The 12,466-nt window shown below is 38.2% G+C and overlaps 1 long non-coding RNA gene and 1 other non-coding gene across 2 annotated transcripts in view; one reads left to right on the top strand and one right to left on the bottom strand.

The window, feature by feature from the left end:
• Window positions 1-4,027: 4,027 nt before the first annotated feature.
• The window catches only part of LOC129143556 (uncharacterized), a 187,491-nt gene continuing 179,052 nt past the window's right edge, over window positions 4,028-12,466 (bottom strand). The window contains exon 3 of the long non-coding RNA XR_008547177.1: window positions 4,028-4,340. This is a non-coding gene — a long non-coding RNA (uncharacterized LOC129143556). The remainder of the gene's footprint in view (window positions 4,341-12,466) is intronic.
• LOC112208831 (small nucleolar RNA SNORA18) lies at window positions 9,489-9,616 on the top strand. The gene has a single exon (XR_002943385.1). It is a non-coding gene; the product is annotated as a small nucleolar RNA SNORA18 (small nucleolar RNA).

Genomic DNA, 12,466 nt, shown 5'->3' with positions numbered 1-12,466 from the left:
GTAGAGAAGAAAGAATGCGAACATTTGTTTTTATTAATAAGTGATGACATGATGAAAATATTGGCTTCAGAAGCTGACTGTTTCACTAAGCTTTGTACTATCCACATTTTCAGTAGGCTCTGGGTTTTTTGTTTTTGTTGTCTTTTTCCATTTTCAGAGATATGTCTTGATACAATGGCAGGGTTTACAACACCAAGTGTAAAACCTGCTCAAAAGGCTGGGCTACACTTTATAAAACCTTCTGATTCTCAAATGCATTTTATTTTTGGCAAAAACTGATAGAAGTTGTTGTTTTTAAAAACCCAGAAGCTTCTTTAGATATCAGGTTGTCTTTACTGTTCAACATTGCAATGATTTAAGTGCAAATAAACTTAGATCGTATGGATTAATTTTCCTTTTAAAATGCATGAGGGTTTGAACTGTTATGGTCCTATATTATTGTACTTTGACTTTGTCATTGAAAACAATGTAGACAGACATAAAGATGTTAATGTGTTCTAGGCAAAATAAGATTTACGTAGCCTTATCTATTTTTCAATTTTTGGTAACATAATTAGATGACTATTAAATTCATTTATTTATCCAATAAACCTGTATCAAATGCCTTACATAAAGCTTCATTATATGTTACATCTCAGCCTTCTTCTCTCCTAACTAGAAAGGATGAATTAATCTTTCTTCTTAGCATCCATTTTCATCTCTTAAAATGTCGTTCTTAATTCTTTTTTTTTTTTTTTTTTTTGAGACAGAGTTTCACTCTTGTCATCCAGGCTGGAGTGCAGTGGCGTGATCTCGGCTCACTGCAACCTCTGCCTCCCGGGTTCACGCCATTCTTCTGCCTCAGCCTCTCGAGTAGCTGGGATTACATTTGTATTTTTAGTAGAGACAGGGTGTCGCCATGTTAGCCAGACTGGTCTCAAACTCCTGACCTCAGGTGATCCACCCGCCTCAGACTCCCAAAGTGCTGGGATTACAGGCGTGAGCCACCGCGCCTGGCCTCTTAATTCTTAATCACAGTCTTCATCTTTAAATTTCATAGCAAAAGATTTATTGCAGAAGAGTGACCTAATTCCTCTTTTCCATCAAAATCATTTTATGAAACCAGGAACTTTCTCAGAATCTATGAAGTAACCCAGAAATCTATGGTCCCCAATTTGAGAAAACAACCTTAGAAATGACTGGCATGTATTACAAATGTAGGGGGGAAAAGTAAAGCTATAAATCCCTGTTTCGGCAAAGATACACAAATTCAGGCAATCTCACTCATGGTTGGTGGCAGTTATAATTGATTAATTTCTTTGGAAAGAGACAGTGGATATTAAGAACTATAAAAATGTCAATATAGCTGTATGTTCTCTTTCTCAGATGCAAAATTAACCTGTAAAAATTTTATAAAGATCACTGAAGTCAGATTTTTACCATGGCGGGCCCTGGTAGAGCCCTGGCTCTTCCCCCTAGACAACAGAATATTTCATTGAACTGTTAACAGTATAATTATTTGGGAAGTAGAGATGATAAAGGATAAAGCTGTTCAAATATTATTAATAGTAGTATTGATTATTTACATGTAGCCTCATTCTCGAAAGAATTTCAAGCTGCTTTCAGAGATACATAAAGCATAAAAGTAAAGAAAGAAATCAGGATTAATGAAAGATGATATAATGGGAAAGTAAGATGAAGCCAAAACCAAGTTGAGGACAACATAGAGCCTTAAATTTGGAATTAAGCTTCCTACCAGCTAAACAAAAAGAAAAGGCATTCACAATGTCTGAGAGAAGCAATTTACTTACTGGAAGAACTGTAGACTTGCCTGGCACTGAGTCCTGAGAGAAATTTGCACATGATCTTACTAGGAATGAGGAGACTGGACTATACCGCATAGGCACCTGCTCTGGCACTATCTACTCCAATCATTAAAAAGCAACAACAGGCTGGGTGTGGTGGCTCACGCCTGTAATCCCAGCACTTTGGGAGGCTGAGGCGGGTGGATCGTGAGGTCAATAGATCAAGACCATCCTGGCCAACATGATGAAACCCCATCTCTATTAAAAATACAAAAATTAGCTGAGTGTGGTGGCAGGCACCTGTAGTCCCAGCTACTCGGGACTACAGTGACCTGAGATTGCACCACTGCACTCCAGCCTGGGCAACAGAGCGAGACTCTGCCTCAAAAAAAAAAAAGGCAACAACAGCTCTGGGGCCCAGAAGCCTTGAGGGTGTGTCCATCTTCACATAGAAGCTAAGAGATGGTGAGTAATGTTTGAACTTCATGTTTGTTGGGAAAAAAAATGTGCCTTGTTTTCTCTCTGCCTCTTTGTTATCCTAAAATTTCCATACCACTGAGTTAAAAAGAACCAGTATACTTTCTAGCCCAGACAACTTAGGCATCCCTTGGTCAGACCTTTTCATATTAAAGTTAAGAAGTTAAATTTAATAATTTATTCAAGGATTTCTTTTCTGACTTTAAATGGTAACTGGAAACAAAAGGCTAGCTTGAGAAAAAATTATAAAGGGATGGTGGAAGTAGCATTTAAGTAGAGATACTTCAAACCCACTCACATCGCTGGCACAAAAGTTCTTTGTTATCTACGTGATGTTCATCAGAAGATGAACAATAATATTGGCTCTGCACCCATTATCTTAACTCCTTCTACATTAACCAAGCCGTGATTAAGAAACTGATGTCCAGTTTATGGTTCTGCTAAGTAAACCACAGAAGGAGGTAGAAAAGTAGATTGTTAGTACGTAATAAATGATATAATTAGGCTATGATGAAAGGAATCTGGCAGTCTTTATCCTGAGAGAATATTTAAGTCTGGAAGGACATGGCATGGAGGTGTTCATCATCAGTGATGGGCTGTGAGGAGAGAAGAGAACATTCTATAGATTTAGATGATCCCATGTGAAAGTAAGTACCAGCTCGGCCACTTTATTATTATTTATTTTATTATCATTATTATTATTATTTTTGAGATGGAGTTTTGCTCTTGTTGCCTAGGCTGGAATGCAGTGGCGCAATCTCAGCTCATTGCAATCTCCGCCTCCCAGGTTCAAGTGATTCTCCTTCCTCAGCCTCCTGAGTAGCTGGAATTACAGGCGCTCAACCACACCCAGCTAATTTTTGTATTTTTAGTAGAGATGGGGTTTTGCCATATTGGCCAGGCTGGTCTTGAACTCCTGACCTCAAGTATCCACCCTCGGCCTCTCAAAGTGCTGATATTACAGGTGTGAGCCACCGTGCCCGGCCTCAGCCACTTTATATATGAGGTAACTAATTTAACTTACTCACATTTGTTTCCTCATCTGCAAATTGTGGGTAATAACACTTACTCAGTCGGTGCTTGTAAGAATGAAATAATCAAATATGGAAAACACCTAGTAATAAGTGCTTAACATGCTGTAAATGCTCAGTAAGTAGTAAAATCAAGGTTTCTAGAAGAGAATAAAATACAAATTACCTTCAATTGCAGTGAAAAAGACTTTGGTATGATTAAATGACAACTTCATAACTAAATGAGGAGAGGAGGGAATTATTGGTTCTGTCTGGTTAATTACCATTTCATACCAAGTACCTCACACAATTCCTGGCCCACGGTAGCAGGTCAATAAATATTTTTCTTTTTACATTTCCATTCCTTTCACTTTGTTTCCCCTAGTATTAACATTATATATCACCCTAATACAATTATCGAAACCAGAAATCATATGTATTTTTGAGTGAATATTGAATATATTTTTAAATAATCAAAAATAGGGTAATTATCCTTGTATCTGGGATTATTCTTTCCAGAAACACAAAACATAGGAATAAAAAGTCTCTGAGTCCGAATTTCAAAATTGCTTTTGAGAATAAGAAACAATCCTTTTCATTAAAGTGGGGGCTTTAATGCAGACTCAGTGAGGTGAACTGCGCAACTACTGCACATAAAATGCAGGAGCCCAATATTTGATCCTTTTGATTCATCAGAGTTTTGGGCTCAAGAATCATGGTGAGAAAATGAACTTCAGCTTAGTGAGCAAACCAGGATTTACAACAACAAAATATATATGTGCAAATTATGTAAAGCATGAGTTATTCTTTCTATTGTGAACAAAGGACATTTTTCGTAGCATAAGTCTTTGTTATGAATATCTTTATATACTGCATAGACATTTTTCACACCCCCACCAATTTTGTGAAGAGACAGTAAGTCAGTGAGTTACCTAATTTGTGTCAAAAACAAGGAAAAGATGTGTCAACGACAGCATTTTTTTTCATTCCAGTGACAGGTTAGCACTCCAACTGTTGCTGATCTGTTGGAATTTCCTGTTTCCTCTTCCATGGAAATGTTTTCTCTTTTCTGTTGAAATAATAAATTGGAACCAGTGAGGCAGGCTAGGACATGACAACTCGGGACAACAAATGGCATCTGAAACAATTGTCCATGGTATACAATGGATGCAGTAAAATCCATCTATCTGGACTCAATAGAACCAGAGTTTTTCTTAGAAATTCACAATAATAACTAGAAGTTAAAATCATAAGACTTTGATCATGATATGAAACAAGTTAACTTATGCCCAGTTTAGTTTTGGTGTTAAATGACATCTTTAAGACTTGTTTGACTGTGAATGAGATGAAGGGTAGCCTTCTGTCAACCAAAATAAACATTTCCAAACATTCTAGATCAATAGATGGTTCTTCTGTGTATCTTTTTTCTTCCCCCTCTTTGTTCCTCCTGCTCTCCCATTTGCTTTCCTTTCCTTCTCCAAGATTGCTTTCCTGTCATTGCTTCTTGCACCCCAGACACTCTGGAGGGACACCTTGAGTGTCGCTGAAAACCCACCTAAACATTGGTTCACAGACAATGTGCTCAAGAGAAAAGAAGCAGTGGAGCTGTTCTCCATTTAGTGCAGTGTAGAGAACAAACATTGCCCTGGGGAAAAAAAAAAAAAAAACAGCTGGAGCTAGCCACCATTCTACCAGTAACTTTTCATGAAATTATGGGCAAAACGTTTAAAAGTCTTGAGGCATAAGTTGCTTTTCTGAAAACTAGGGATAATGATCTCTCCTCTGTCTGAAGCTCATCTCTTGAGAGTTTTACAGTTATAATCAGAAAGGACCCTCCCATCCCTCTGTTCTTTTTTGGCAGTGATCTTGGACTCCAAAAGCTGCTCTGTGGAGCCTGCAGTCAGTTGTGTCCATGATCAACCACTTTAGTCACCTGACTAACCACATGTTTCCAGAAATGTACTCTTTATTCAAAGACTTCTTCAAAGAGTATCTAACAGTAACTCAGACACATGACATTTACTTGCTTTGAGTGACTCTTCAGTACTTTTTCTAATATGGTTTGGCTGTGTGCCCACCCAAATCTCATCTTGAATTGTAACTCCCACAATTCCCATGTGCCCTGGGAGGAACCTGGTGGGAGGTGATTGAATTATGGGGGCGGATCTTTCCTGTGCAGTTCTCATGATAGTGAATGAGTCTCATGAGATCTGATGGTTTTAAAAAGAGGAGATTGCCTGCACAAGCTCTCTTTTTGCCTGCCACCATCCATGTAAGATGTGACTTGCTCCTCCTTGCTTTCTGCCATGATTGTGAGGCCTCCCCAGCCACTTGGAACTGTAAGTCCATTAAACCTCTTTCTTTTGTAAATTGCCCAGTCTCAGTTATGTCTTTATCAGCAGCATGAATACAGACTAATACATCTCCCTTCTCAAAAAAAAATAATAGTTAGAAATATTTTTTCTCTCAAAGTCATTTTCTTATTTATATAAATTCTGCCTCTCAATCAAATCTGAGTGTCTTTAACGTTCTGTAAGAAGACTTTTTTCAATACACTTTACCCATTTGCAGTCCAATTATTAATTTGACAGAAAATCACTCAGGACAACAGAAATTGAGCCCCTAACACCCACCAAATATTTAAAAGTATATAATGTTACTATGTGAAGATACTCAACAAATATGGAACACAGTTTGTGATTTCAAAAACTTTATAACCTACATTGGGAAGATAATATTCATTGGATTTTAGAATAAGAAAGGATTATAAGTCCACTATTTTCTAGATGGATCAGGAAATAGTCCACCATCCCAAGAATAAAATAGAGGGCAGAAAAAGATGGTTTGACCACCACAAAATAAACTAAGTTCCCTTTCCTACTCTCCAATGATGTTATGCTGCACAGATGATCAGCAGAGGCGACTGTGGCAGATCCTAGTGCAGGTCTCATGTCGCTGGTCGTAGGCATCTAAAATAGGAAGGAAGAGCGCTGCAGAGAGGGCTCCTGCATGCCCTCCAGCATCGGAGGCATGTGAAGGCTGCAGGAAGGGGTGGAACAGGCACTTTGATGCAGAGGTGCCAAAGGGGTCTTAGACCAACACACTCAAGCAAGTACAGTGACAGCTGTGGAACTGTGACTCCTGGACCACAAAGTGATCCATCCACAAGATGATTTGAGAGGTTTATATCATTTTGTCATTTGTCGTTTCTGTTTTTTCAGATATGACTGGCAGTCACTATGTGACATAGCCAGATCGATCCGAATGTATTATTAAGTAGCATTTTTGTTAATTAAACTTTTAATTTTAGCTTTGCTGAAATATGCTTGTGGTGTGCTTTTTATAGTCCTAGGAGTAGTGCAAAAGGAAAGCTCTGCCACCTGACAATTTCCCATGAAAGTAATGATCTGTTGGTTGTACATGGATGCAAATGCCACAAGAGCTTTTACTGCTAGAGGAGTGGGAAATGGAAGAAAAGACCCAGAGATGAGAGAATACTAGAATGGGATGTAACATCATGGTACATATTTGAATTATTAAAAAGGATTGAAATACATTGCAGCTGAGCCGCAAGGATATCAGAGGCCAACACCTACAGAGAAAAATTCAATATTAAACAAGTGATGGCAGCTTTAAGTTCAATAGGCATTGAGAAGTCTCTTTGGGCAGGGAGGGAGCAGAACAGGCACTGATGAGGGTTAATATTCAGTGGAGGTAGAAAAGGCAATCCGCTATGATCCAAGACATTTTTTGCTCACCTGCTGGATGATATTTAAAATTTCTTTGACTTTAGTGTTTGGAATTTTGCTTCAATGCTTGATTAAGCATGTATTTGTGGGTTTCAATAGCCATTCTTTTTCTCCGTACCAGACAGACGGGAGTGAAGCAGTCCCATTCAGGAGGAGTACCACCAAACCAGTAACCAGAGACATTCATTAGGGTCCACCTAGATTTGAACATGTTTGTAATTAATCACCTAGGATGGCTATTTTTATGTGTCAACTTGACTAGGCTATGATACCCAGATATTTCATCAAAAGCCAGTCTGGATGTTGCTGTGAACATATTTTTTAGATGAGATTAACATTTAAATCAGTAGACTTTGAATAAAGCAGATTGTTCTCCATAATGTGGGTGGGCCTCATCCAATTAGTTGAAGGCCTTAAGACAAAAAAAAAAAAAGAGACTGCGATCTCCTAAGGAAGAGAAGAGTCTGTCTCCAGACTGCGTTCAGACTCAAACTGCAATGTCAACTCCTCCCTGTGTCTCCAGCCTGCTGGCTTTCCCTGTAAATTTCAGACTTGCCAGCACCCACAATCATGTGAGCCAATTCTTACTTTAAAATCTCTCTCTTTCTCTCTACAGACACACACACACATACACACACACACACACACACACACATCCTATTTGTTCTGTTGATCTGGAAAACTCTGACTAATACATATCCCCTAAAACCCCTTAGGGTTTAGATCCAGAACTTGAAATAAAAAGAAATTTATTTGAGTGATGAGAACACATGGACACACAGCGGGGAACAACACACACTGGGGCCTACCGGAGGGTGGAGGGTGGGAGCAGGGAGAGGATCAGGAAAAATAACTGATGGATACTAGGCTTAATACCTGGGTGATGAAATAATCTACACAACAAACCCCCATGGCACACGTTTACCTATGGAAAAAACCTGCACATCCTGCACATGTACCCCGAACTTAAAATCAAAGTTAAAAAAAAAAAGACACTTATTTGAGTATAATAAACTCAGAGATTCTGAGTAAATAATAACATTTTGTTAAACAATTTAAATTAAACCTAAATAACTGATTAGAGGAACACTAAAAGTTTTTGAACTAAGTTTTGAATATGGGATCCCAGCAACCCATCTTATGATCTGGATTCATGATTATTCTCTTTCCTTTTTACCTTTTTGTTTTATGGTCTATTGTCTTGTAAGTTTCTGAACTAAAACTGGTAGTTAGCTTCTGTGGAGGTTTTGCTATCTCTCCAGAAATTCCTTATGCACTCCCTCTGCATTCTGTCTCCTTCCCGACTATTCTTTTCTTAGAAAGGGTATGTTGTAGTGAAAAGATCAAGGTCTTTGAAGTAAAAACAAAAAATGTTCATTTGAATCCTGGATCTGAAGAAAACACCGGCTGTGGAAATTTGTCCAAGTCATTTAACCTCTCTAAGCCCCAGTTTCCTCATCCCTCAAGATCCTCACAAAGTACTCAGATTAAATAAGGTAACAAATGTTCAGACCCTAGTGTTTATACAGGAAGGTACTGACTTCCATGTGAGGTGACTGAAGGCTAGTGAACAAGCTTCTTGGTTTCTTTACTTAAAAAGTCCCTGATCGTAAAAATATCAACAAACATGTAATTTAGAAAGCAGAGGACATCTCTGCTATCCTTGGCAGCTGCAAAGAAAGTCAGTCAAAAGGAATATATTATTTCGACGTAGTCTAACTTCTATAACAAACAACTCCCCAGTTGCAGCAGCTTGACATAGTGAAACTGTTATTTCTTGCTCATGTCACAGCGCAGTGTGGAAGGATGGAGGGACTCTGTTCCACATTCATTCATGAACCCAGGCACCTTCAATCTTGTGGCTCCACCCTCATATTGGCCCTTAAAGTTCTTTCAAGGTAGCTAATGAGAAAAAAGGCAGAAAAGAGAACGTGATGACCACACAAAGGAAGCGTATGTAGGTCATTTCTGCAAGTGGCACGTGTTGCTCCAGCTCATATCCAATTGGCCAGAATGCCACTGCATAGCCTTACCTGGAACACGTGGTGTCGCCCTGTGCCCAGGGAGACAAAAACAACAATGTTGGTGAACTTGGGCATACATTCGTCTCAAGAGCCATAAAGGCCTGTTAGATTAGATTTGTTTGTTCTTAACTGTTTACTCGCCGTTACTCATGCATATCCTTTGATCTGTGTTCAGGCCTTTGATTTTACGTAAATGCCTAGGCGTACACATTTTCCTATAAGCCAAACTTAATAATGAGAAAAGAGGTAGTCCAGAAGTCTCTTAGTGTCTAAAGTAGAAACAAAAAGATAGCTGTTAAGACAGAAGATGAAAAATAGGGAGGCTCAGAGTGCAAAAGGTAGTCCAGAAGTCTCTTAGGGTCTAAAGTAGAAACAAAAAGATAGCTGTTAAGACAGAAGATGAAAAATAGGGAGGCTCAGAGTGCAAAAGGAAATGATACATTTTTTGAGGTCTTTCCCGATGGGACTTTTCTGTAGGCTGCACATCATTGGAAACGCCTCATAGAGTTAACTCTGTGGTTTTACTTTACTCACAGGACTCTTGTTAGATCTGTGGGAACTACAAGACAGTTACTGCAAGTATGAAAAAGACAGTTACTAAATATATGAAAGACCTGATAATACTTTTTTACCTTATGTATTGGCATATTCCACACTCTGCACTATTCTTGAGTGTGATCGCTTAGGAATGAATATGATTTGAACTCACTCAGGTTTAGAGAGGGTGTCAAATTGAGAACTAGGCAGATCCACCTACACTAAAAATGACCCTAAAGTAAATTGGTTGAAGAAATTAGATCTCAAAGATTCTTGATTTTTCCAAAGGTAAATTTTGAAATCTTCATCAGTATAGCCATATTAAAAGGAGATGATGACAGATGCCAAAATCAAAGAATTATGGCCTGACAGGACAACTGCATTAAAATAAGCATCAGTTTCATTAAAAAGGGCTAACTTGAAGATAAATCTTTTGAAGATAAATTTTGACTCCAGCTCTTTAGAGGATCTAAAGTGACCTCGATGGACAGCGGAAGAACTTACAACATGGAATTCCTTGAATAAAAATCTATTGACTTTAAATAATTTTGCCTAATGTTACATACACACAGTTAAAACGAAAACACCTCTTTACACTGTCAAAAAAAGAAAAAGAAAATAATAGATTTTCACATTGCCCCATTGATGCCATTAAAAATCTATATAATCACTAGAGTCAAGTATTAGAAATGCTATCTTCTGTGGCCGCGTTCTCTTTCAAGGCCTATTAGTCCCTAAATTATCTCCCTGGGCACATGGCAACACTACATGTTCCAGGTAAGGCTATGTGTTGAGAAACAGTAGTGCTGGCTAAAGCCTCACAGTGAAATTAACATCCAGTGAAATTAATCTATTTGCAGGCTGCAAATGCCTATAGCAGTTGATGACTGTGATGAAAAGTCCTTTCACTTTCACGGACTATTTCAAACTTCCAAGAGAAGTTAAGGTGGAAACAAACATGAGCCAGACTCCCTAGTTCCCCATCTCTTTTCCTTTCTTCTGGGTCTTATCCACATTCTGTACCCTGAAAAAGCCCAGATCTTCTCCTGTACCTGCCCTATGTGCTCTCTCCAACCATCCTTAAAGCAAGGCCTCTGCCAAACACACAGAGTGAGGAGCCACCTATATGGCATGATGTTTGTCTTGACATGAGTGGAGACCACAGAGGCTTCCCCACACTCCCTTTGCAGATCTATCAGCGTTCTCCTATACAACTACAGTGCCAGGACACTCCAGTTTTAGCTGCGCGTTGGTGTAGGGCATTGAAGGCCTCATAAAAATTACAGCTATCTGACAGCACTGATAGTCAAAGCCACTATCTATTAAGTGGTTACTATATGCTAGTGACTTTATATATGCTAGGTTATTAATCCCACCACAACCCTAGCAGTATTATTACTTCCACTGAAAACTGAGTTTTAGTGAGGTTAAGCAAACAACCCAAGGCAGCATAGCTAATAAAAGACAGAGCCAGGATTTAAACCTAATTCCATCTGACTCCTCCTACATGAAACAATTATAGCAAACATTTGTTGAAAGCTTACTACATGCCAATCATTGTTCTGAGCTCCTTACTTGTGTTAACTCATTTTTTCCCACAACAATTCTAGGAAGCAAACACTGCTATTGCCACCGTTTTGCAGAGGAAGGTACTGAGGTGAAGCGACTTGCCCAAACCCTACAAAAAGTAAGTGGTTAGAGCTGGGACTGCAATCCAGAGCTCTCTGTATTGAGAACAATCCACTCTTTTTTTTTTTTTTTCATTCTTATATGTTTTAATTGTAAAATTTTCAAAAATTCCTACTTCCATGTCATCACCTAGATTTAACGACTATTGACATTTTGCTATATTTGCTTCAGTTTTTGTTGAAATACTTTAAAATAAGTTAACATGTCATAGTATTTTACTCCTTAATACTTCAGCGTGCATCTCTAAAGATGGATTTTTTTTTACATAATCACAATAGCATTATCACACCTGATAAAATATATTACCAATTCCCTAATACCATATTCAAAATTCTGTAACTGTTCCAAAAGTATCTTTTCTACAGTTGGTTTGTTCAAACTAGTATCCTGCGAAAAATCATGAATAACATTTGCTAATTATATAATTCTAAAACACCTCCTTCCTACTCCCTTTTTGTACCATGACATTAATTGCTAAGGAATCAAGATCAGTCTATAGAATGATCTGCCTTCTGGATTTGTTTATTTCCTTGTGGTGCTGATTAAGTTTTTCCTCTAGTTTCTGTGTTTCTTATGAAATGGAAACTTTAACTAAAGGCTTGAGTAGATTCACTTTCAGCAAGAATGCTTCATAGATGATATTGCAACTTTATGTTGTACCACATTTGGATCTTCACAGTAACTGGCCATTGCATCAACAGCAGTGTCAAGGGCATCATAGCATTAGGTGATGATGGACAGATGCCTCTGCTGCAGAGTTATGCCCCCGCCCCAACACTCAATTGGCAATCATCTGGGGAAGTCTGTCACAATGGTCCCTGTCCACCTTTCTTTTAGTGGTTTCCGCATCTGTCAAAGGTTCTTATTTGAATTTCCATCCTATCAAGGGCTGCAAAATGGTGACTTTCTGACCATATTATTGCATCTACATTCACAGCTGACATTCTTCAATAAAGAAAAGTTTTCTTTCATCAAGTAGAACTATTTAGTTATGCTGAAATTCAGTGTCTTCTAGAAAGACATTAAATCTTTAATTATTTTTAATTCTCAATTCTCAGAATAACCAATTCATGTAATAATCACCTCCAGTGATGGCAAATGAGTTTTGTTTTGGAAGACATTCTCTTTTCTGAGTTTAATTATGTACTTGCGGAGTTTTATACATTCATAGTCATTTTTAAATGCTCAGGTTGTCT

The sequence above is a fragment of the Pan troglodytes genome, chromosome 2 (genome assembly GCF_028858775.2).
Source record: "Pan troglodytes isolate AG18354 chromosome 2, NHGRI_mPanTro3-v2.0_pri, whole genome shotgun sequence".
NCBI classification, from domain to species: Eukaryota; Metazoa; Chordata; class Mammalia; order Primates; family Hominidae; genus Pan; species Pan troglodytes.
Note: the sequence above shows the minus strand (reverse complement) of the source record. Positions and strands in the feature narration are given on the sequence as shown.